This window comes from Bos mutus, chromosome 9 (genome assembly GCF_027580195.1).
Source record: "Bos mutus isolate GX-2022 chromosome 9, NWIPB_WYAK_1.1, whole genome shotgun sequence".
Lineage (NCBI taxonomy): Eukaryota > Metazoa > Chordata > Mammalia > Artiodactyla > Bovidae > Bos > Bos mutus.
In genome coordinates this window covers 13,084,033-13,093,600 of record NC_091625.1, presented here as the reverse complement: position 1 = coordinate 13,093,600, position 9,568 = coordinate 13,084,033, and positions in this window count along the sequence as shown.

The window sequence follows — 9,568 nt, the reverse complement described above, 5'->3', positions numbered from 1 at the left end:
CTTTCATACACTGGAGAAGGAAATGGCAACCCACTCCAGTGTTCTTTCCTGGAGAATCCCAGGGATAGGGGAGCCTGGTAGGCTTCTGTCTATGGGGTCACAGAGTTGGACACGACTGAAGCGACTTAGCAGCAGCAGCAGCAGGGTGACCATGGGAAACCTTACTCCTTCTGTGAGCTCAGAACAAACCAGAGACACCTCGGGAAGGTCCCTCTCCCAGGAATCCATAGTTCCCTTGAGGTAATAAGAAATCAAATTATACAAAGCAAAAGTAGCTTCTGTCTTTAAATATTTTATGAGAATATTGCTATTTGCAACAATTATATAACCCTCTAAAAATATTTTTCATGCTTTATTTTGCTACCTTACCCTGAGGTTGATGCTGTGAAACAGATTTTTAAAAATCAGGAATTATCATTATTTTAAAAGTTAGAAAATAAAAGTTCAGTGAGACTCATGATTTCCAAAGACTTGGCAGAGAGGGAGCTGCGTTAGATCAGATGGTTGTTGCTGAGGACCTGTGGCAACAATCCCCAGAGAGAACTTGGCATACTTTCAATATATTTGTTTCTGTTTGAGTTAATCCTCCACAAACACATTTAATCATGCAACATCTCACCTCCCCAATCATTAAACTAATTCAGTGCTCCCAAAATAAAGTAAAGACTCAAGGATTTTAAGGCTGCCAAGGTCTGACTCCACCTTCACTGATGTAATATTTGCACAGCCTTTAAGCACTATTCTCTGTAAGGTACTAAGAGGATTCAAGCTTACCCGGATGCAGAAGATAAACACCGCTCTTCCCCTTCAGGGAGTTTACATTCTAATTTAACTTTCAACCTTATTCCCCATGTGTGTGCTGTGCTTGGTCCCTCAGTCGTGTCCAATTCTTTGCAGCCCCATGGACTGTTGCCCACCAGGCTCCTCTGTCCTCTGTCCAGGCAAGAATACTGGAGTGGGTTGCCATGCCCTCCTCCAAGGGATCTTCCCAACCCAGGGATCAAACCCAGGTGTCCCAAACTGCAAGAAGATTGTCTATCATCTGAGCCAACAGGGAAGTATCTAAAATATTCTTCCCTCAGGCCAGGCTGGTCTGTATGGTGATTTACAGTCTTGACCAGGTGGCTCAGGGGTAAAGAACCCGCTTCCCAGTGCAGGGGCCAAAGGAGATGCATGGTCAGTCGTTGGGTCAGGAAGACCCCCTGGAGAAGGAAACATCAGCCCACTCCAATATTCTTGACTGGGAAGTCCCACAGAGAGAGGAGCCTGGCAGGCTACAGTCCATGGGGTCGCAGAGTCGGACACAACTGAGCACACACGCATGAATGGATGGCCCAGACCTCCTACTCGTGTTTGACTCGTCCCTCCTCTCGAAGTCTCTCTAAGTGAAAGTCGCTCAGTCGTGTCCGACTCTTTGCGGTCCCAAGGACTATACAGTCCATGGAATTCTCCAGGCCAGAATACTGGAGTGGATAATCTATCCCTTCTCCAGGGATCTTCCCAACCCAGGGATCGAACTCCGCATTGCAGGCGAATTCTTTACCAGCTGAGCCTAGGTGTCCTTCAAAACCTAACTCAAAGAAACATCACTGTCCCACCAACAACATGTCCCACGTGCCTGGCATGTCCTTCAAAATACTTCAGTAGGAACTTCCCTGGTGGTCCAGTGGTTAAGAATCTGCCTGCCAACACAGGGAACACAGGTTCGATACCTGGTCAGAGAACTAAGATCCCACATACCTTGGGGCAACTAAGCCTGAGTGTTGCAACTATGGAAGCCTGAGTGCTCTAGAGCCTGGGCTCCACAAGAGAAGGTCCCACAGGGAGAAGCCTGAGCACCACAACTAGCGAAAGACCTTGGGCAGCAAGGAAGACCCAGCACAGCCATAAATAAATAAATAAAATAGTTTAGTAGGAGAGGGATGGGTAGGAGGGAGTATGAGAAAAGAATACTGGCCATGTGTTATTATAGCTGCATCTGATGAATGAGACATGGCAAATGGGTGTGGGGGAAGAATTCCATTGTTCTCCCATTCCTTCTACTTTTGCCTGGTTGAACTTTTCCATAATAAAAAGTTTAAAGCATATGTATACAAGTAAACACTTTAAAACCAAAGTGCTTTAAAAATAAATCATATATTTCTGCCAGCCTTTCTAGTCAGAGTCACTTTCTCCATTCTCTGTGCTCATTCAAGATGTTTTTGTTTTTGTTTTTTGCTATCTTGCGTGTCTATCTTCCCTTTAGACTGACAGTTTCTTGAATACACACCCTTTTCCTCTGTCTTATCTACCTGCATATCTTGGGGCATAGCACAGGCTCCACTGGTTGAGCAACTGCAAAATAGTTCTTAAATATGTAGCTTAACTTGCTAGTAGAAAATCGGGACTAGAGACTCAGAGAATGAAAATATTGTGATTTTTTTTTTTTTTTACTTTTTGGCTGTGCTGGGTCTTCGTCACTGCTCGTGGGCTTTTCTCTAGTGGCAGCGAGTGGAATACTCTCTAGTTGCAGTGTTGCTTAACGTGGTAGCTTCTTTTATTGTGGAGCATGGGCTTTAGGCTCAGAGGCTTCAGAAGTTGTGGTGCAAGGGGTTAGTTGCCCCAAATCATGTGGGATCTTCCTGTTCCAGGAATTGAACCAGTGTCCCCGGCATTGCAAGGTGGATTCTTAACCCCTGGACCACCAGGGAAGCCCAATATTGTGATCTTTAATGGCAAGTAATAAGAGTGTATAGTTGTAGTGGTGATCATTTTGTAATATATAAAAATATCAAACCACTATGTTGTACTTGTACACCTAAAACTGATGTAATATATTTCAATTTATAAAAAAAGAGTTGCTATTCAGTTGCTAAGTGTCCAACTCTGGCAACCCCATAGACTGCAGCATGACAGGCTGTCTCCTGGAGTTTGCTCAGATTCATGTTCATTGACTCAGTGACTCTAACCATCGCATCCTCTGCCGCCCTCTTCTTCTTTTGCCTTCAGTGTTTTCCAACACCAGATCTTTTCCAAAGAGTCAGCTCTTCCCATCAGGTAGCCAGAGTCCAGTGAATATTAAGGGTTGATTTCCTTTAAGATTGACTGGTTTTATCTCCTTGCAGTCCAAGGAACTCTCAAGAGTCTCCTGCAGCACCACAATTCGAAAGTATCCATTCTTTGGTGTTTAGCCTTCTTTATGGTCCAACTCTCACATCCATACATGACTACTGTAAAAACCACAGCTTTGACTACATAGACCTTTGTCAGCAAAGTGATGTCTCTGCATTTTCATATGCTGTCTAGGTTTGTCATAGCTTTCCTTCCAAGGAACAAGAATCTTTTAACTTCATGACTGCACTGTTCACAGTGATTTTGGAGCCCAAGGAGGGACAAAAAAAATCTGTCACTGCTTCCACTTTTGCCCCATCTATTTGCCATGAAATGATGGGACCCAATGCCCAATGTCGTGATCTTGGTTTTTTCAACGTTGAGTTTCAAGTTTTTTCATTCTTCTCTTTCACCCTCATCGAGGGCTCTTGGTTCCTCTTCACTTCTGCCACTAACACTGTAGTGGTATCATCTGCATATCTGAGGTTCTTGATATTTCTCCTGGCAATCTTGATTCCAGCTTGTGATTCATCCAGCCTGGCATTTTGCATGATGTATTCTGCATTTAAGTTAAATCAGTAGCGTGACAATATACAGCCTTGCTATACTCCTTTCCCACTTTGGAAGCAGTCTGTTGATCCATGTTCAGTTCTAACTGTTGCCTCTTGACCCACATACAGGTTTCTCAGGAGGCAGGTAAGATGGTCTGGTATTCCCATCTCTTTAAGAATTCTCCACAGTTTGTTGTGATCCACACAGTCTAAGGCATTAGTGTAGTCAGTGAAGCAGAAATAGATGTTTTTCTGGAACTCCCTTGCTTTCTCCATGATCCAACGGAGGTTGGCAATTTGATCTCTGGTTCCTCTGCCTTTTCTAAAGCCAGCTTGTACCTCTAGAAGTTCTCAGTTTAGGTACTGCTGAAGCCTATCTTGAAGGATTTTGAGCATAAACTTGCTAGCATGTGAAATGAATGCAGTTGTATGGTAGTTTAATATTCTTTGGGATTGCCCTTCTTTGAGACTGGAATGAAAACTGTGTTTTCCAAATTTGCTGACATGTGGATTGCAACACTTTAACAGCATCATCTTTTAGGATTTTAAATAGCTCAGCTGGAATTCCATCACTTCCACTAGTTTTGTTCATAGTAATGCTCCCTAAGGCCCACTTGATTTCACACTCCAAGATGTCTGGCTCTAGGTGGGTGACCATAACCAGCATGGTTATCCAGGTCATCAAGACTTTTTTCCATATAGTTCTTCTGTGTCTTCTTGCCACCTCTTCTTAATATCTTCTGCTTCTGTTAGGTCCTTACATTTTCTCTCCTTTATCATGCCCATCCTTGCATTAAATGCTCCTTTGCTATCTCCAATTTTCTTGAAGAGATCTCTAGTCTTTCCCATTCTATTGTTTCCCTCTATTTCTTTGCATTGTTCATTTACAAAGGCCTTCTTGTCTCTCCTTGCTGTTCTCTGGAACTCTGCATTCAGTTAGGTATATCTCTCTATTTCTTCCTTGCCTTTCACTTCTCTTCTTTCCTCAGCTATTTGTAAAGCCTTCTTAGACAACCACTTTGCCTTCTTGGGAGAAGGCAATGGCACCCCACTCCAGTACTCTTGCCTGGAAAATCCCATGGACAGAGGAGCCTGGAAGGCTGCAGTCCATGGGGTCCCTGAGGGTCGGACACAACTGAGCGACTTCACTTTCACTTTTCACTTTCATGCATTGGAGAAGGAAACGGCAACCCACTCCAGTGTTCTTGCCTGGAGAATCCCATGGACAGAGGAGCCTGGTGGGCTGCCGTCTATGGGGTCGCACAGAGTCGGACACGACTGAAGTGACTTAGCAGCAGCAGCAGTTGCCTTCTTGAGTTTCTTTTTCTTTTGGATGATTTTGGTTACTGCCTCCTGTAAAATGAACCTCCACCCATAGTTCTTCAGGCACTCTGTGTACCAGATCTAATCCCTTGAATCTACTTGTCACCTCCACTGTAAAATCATAAGGGGTTTGATGTAGGTCATACCTGAATATTCTAGTGGTTTTCCCTGTCTTCTTCAATTTAATGCTGAATTTTGCAACAAGGGGCTCATTGTCTGAGCCACAGTTAGCTCCAGGTCTTGTTTTTGCTGACCGCATAGAGCTTCTCCATCTTTGGCTGCAAAGAACATATCAATCTGATTTTGATATTGACCATCTTGTGATATACATGTGTAAGAATCACCTCTTGGGTTGTTGGAAAAGTGCATTTGCTATGACAAGCATGTTCTTTTAACAAAACTCAAAAAAGAATATATAGTTGCAAACTCTAGTGCCTTCAAATTAAACTACATTAAAGTCTTCCTTGAATTTGCCTAAAGATTTAAAAACAAATTAGTAAGTGGTCAAATGGCACATTTCCTTGCAGTGTATCTTTGAGGAGACCTGCTGTTTTATCCGGAGAAGGCACTGGCACCCCACTCCAGTACTCTTGCCTGGAAAATCCCATGGGCAGAGGACCCTGGTGGGCTGCAGTCCATGGGGTTGCTAAGAGTCAGACTCGACTGAGCGACTTCACTTTCACTTTTCACTTTCATGCTTTGGAGAAGGAAATGGCAACCCACTCCAGTGTTCTTGCCTGGAGAATCCCAGGGGCGGGGGAGCCTGGTGGGCTGCCGTCTATGGGGTCGCACAGAGTTGGACGCGACTGAAGCGACTTAGCAGCAGCTGCTTTATCATCTTATTTACAAGTATTCTAGGATTTGCAAAAGTACATTAGCAATACATTTGAGTTACTATTTCTCAAAACTTCCCAGCAGCAGTGCTTCAGGCCAATTTCTGGTAGCATGGGCATTCCTGCTTGTCAAGAAACCTTTTTTTTTTTTTTTTTGTCTGCAAATCTTAAAATGGAGAGTGGAGATGGGAAGTTGGTACTAGCTAATTCAATTATCCTCCTGTTCATCAGCTCTATTAAAAATGCCACGGCAAAACACTTTAAAATAAGCAGTGCAGAGTTATATGTTAACTTGTGTATGGTGTCCTATTCACTGAATATTTATATGCAGGAATCCCAGAGGCCTGGGGCAGGAATGTGTGGCTGCCTGTGCAGTTAAATGGCAAACATTCTTTACATGTCTGCAGACCCTGTCCCTCCCCACTCTGTCTCCTAATTTTAAACCACCCAACTTCCTAGTCCCCATACTTGCCATCCACCAAAATTTCACCCATAACAGCACACTCCTATAACAACACCTCTTAAACTTGAATGTGCAAACAAATCATTTGAAATCTTGCTAAAATGCTGATTTGGATTCAGCAAGCCTGGGGTGGGGCTGGAGAGTGTGCCTTTCAAACAGATTTCCAGATAATACTCCTTGCTTCTGGCCTACAGCCCACACTTGGAGCTGTAAAGCTCTAGAGCAGGAGTCAGAAGACATTCTGTAAAGGGACAGATAATAAAATGCCAGGCTTTGTGGGCAACAGGGCTGCTGTTCAACTACTTGATTCTGCCACTGCAACAAGAAATCAGACAGACAGCATGTAACTGAAGGGGTGTGGCTATGTTCCAATGAAACATAATTTATGGGCCTTGAAATGTGAATTGCATAGAATTTTCACAAGTTAGGAAATTTTAGTCTTCTTTTGATTTTTTTTGCCTACACTTTAAAAATCGTAAATACCATTGTTACCTCAGTTCAGTTTAGTTCAGTCACTCAGTCGTGTCTGACTCTTTGCGACCCCATGAATCGCAGCACGCCAGGCCTCCCTGTCCATCACCAACTCCCAGAGTTCACTCAGACTCACGTCCATCGAGTCAGTGATGCCATCCAGCCATATCATCCTCTGTTGTCCCCCTTCTCCTCCTGCCCCAATCCCTCCCAGCATCAGAGTACTGCTACTGCTGCTGCTAAGTCGCTTCAGTCGTGTCTGACTCTGTGCGACCCCATAGACAGCAGCCCACCAGGCTCCCCCGTCCCTGAGATTCTCCAGGCAAGAACACTGGAGTGGGTTGCCATTTCCTTCTCCACAGCATCAGAGTAGGACTGTACAAAAACAGGTTGGATTTGATGGCTGCGCCAGAGTTTGTCAATCCCTGCTCTAAAGTGCAAACTTTGGAAGTACAGACCCAAACGTGGGCCCTTGCTCAGCCTTATGCGAACTCTGCTGCTCACTCAGTTATCTGATCCCTCAGAGTCTCCTTTTACAAAGCTTTAAGTGGAAGCAAGGGCTTCCCTGGCGGTCTAGTGGTTAAGAATCTGCTCTGCAACGCAGAGGACACAGGTTCGATCCCTGGTCTGGGAAGATCCCACATGTCACCGAGCAACTAAACCCTCGAGCCACAGCTACTAAAACCCACGCATCCTCGAGCCCGTGCTCAGCAACAAGAGGAGCCACTGCAATGAGAAGCCCATGCACTGCAAATAGAGAAAGCCCAAGCACAGCAACGAAGACCCAGCACAGCCAAAATAAATAAACTCTAAATGAAAGAGAAAGTTCTTGTCCTCTTAGGGCTGTTGGGTCAAGTACCTGGCACACATCAGGGCTTTAGTAGAAGGAAATCAGGATTGTTATTGGCATGTCCAGGCTTACTTCCTTAGACATTATTTTCTTCAGATTATTCACCCTATAAAATCTTTTGTGGCTCCTGATCCCCCACTACGCCAAGTTTAAAGGTTTCTTTGTGACCTTCCAGGCTCTCCGTGATCTTAATTCACTCCCTTTCCCATTGTATTTCCTGAGACTGCCCTCTGTCAGCTGAATCAAGCCAATTTCCCATTGTTTCTGCCCTCATGTGACCTCCCCTCTCTCAAACAGTCTTCCTCCTCATTTACTTACTACAGGCTAAGCAGCTAGGGCCCAGTTCAGTTCTGTATCCTTTATAAAAACTGACCTTCGGGTTATGGTTGTTTTCTGCAGTCTATTTTCTACATGCGGTATCCCATGCCAGATGTTATGAATTTCTTGGCTAAGAATTATTTGAATAGCATTTGCCTGGCCAAGGCAGCAAAATATGTCCATATTGGTACTTTTTATAAGAATTATGAGATGGCTTTTGGCCATATTTATCCATTGTAATTTGGGCTCTAGGCTTTCTAGATATAAAGATTTTTTTAAAACCTGCTGCTGCTGCTGCTAAGTCGCTTCAGTCGTGTCCGACTCTGTGCGACCCCATAGACGGCAGCCCACTAGGCTCCTCTGTCCCTCGGATTCTCCAGGCAAGAATACTGGAGTGGGTTGCCATTTCCTTCTCCAATGCATGAAAGTGAAAAGTGAAAATGAAGTCGCTCAGTCGTGCCCGACTCTTAGCGACCCCATGGACTGGAGCCTACCAGGCTCTTCCGTCCATGGGATTTTCCAGTCAAGAGTACTGGACTGGGGTGCCATTGCCTTCTCCGTTTAAAACCTAGTATTTGACAGATCTTCAAAGCAATTTCTTTGTTAAAAATGACTAGATAATTTAAAACTGACAGTTTTCAATGAAGCATAACTGGTATGAATTAAAACTTAGTAACTGTAGATATGGTTTTTGCAAATCTTGGTCTCAGAATATCCTCCTAGGATATTTGATTGAAATGCATACTTGAGTCCCCACCCCCGAGACTGGCCCAGTTCATTAGTTCTTAGAGCACACAGAAACCTAAAACAGGAGATGAGTGGCACGAATAATGAGAAACACTGAAGACTATTTGCCCCTTTGATAGAAAGATAGAATTTAAAGATGGTTTCACCTGTATTTTTTTTTTTAACACAAATCAGATAACCTCAATTCTTTTTAAAATCGATTAATTAATTTTTTTGGCTGCGACGGGTCTTAGCTGCAGCACGCAGGATCTTTTGTTTTGGAGCCCCAGCTTAGCTGCCTCCTGGCATGTGGGATCTTAGTTTGCCAGTCAGGGATCCAACTCTCGTGCCCTGTACTGCAAGGCAGATTCTTAACCATTGACCACCAGGGAAGTCCCTCACCTTTAATAACTGATTCAAACCAGGATCTGAGTCACAAATTTGAAGTGCCTAGTGGCACCCTTCTGTAGGTCTAATTTTGATATGACTCATTTTCTAACTTAGGGAAAGCACCTGCCTCTTCCTCCCACCAAGCTCAAAGTCATTGACACCAATGACTTTGACCATAATTCTTAGAAGATTCATAATGAATCATTAAAAGAGATGAGAAAAAAAAAAACAGTAATCACTTGGCCCTCATGAGTTCATGAAATATACTGCATTTCTTTCTGTGACTGATTTGTCAATCAGAAGAAATGCAACAACATTGTGTATGTGAAATTCAGCAATATATTTGAGGAGTAGAAAGGAGGATTGTAAAGAGCCCCAAAAGATCGATCAATGTTCTTGAAAAGTGAGATGGATTCCTCCAGAACAGAGTGCATTCCCCATTAATGGAAGCATTCCAAAGTAAGTTGGACAGTCAGTTGGCTAGGATGATGGAGGCAGATGAATAGTATTGACTTAACTGAATAGATTTAAGATCCCAACTAAGATTTACTTA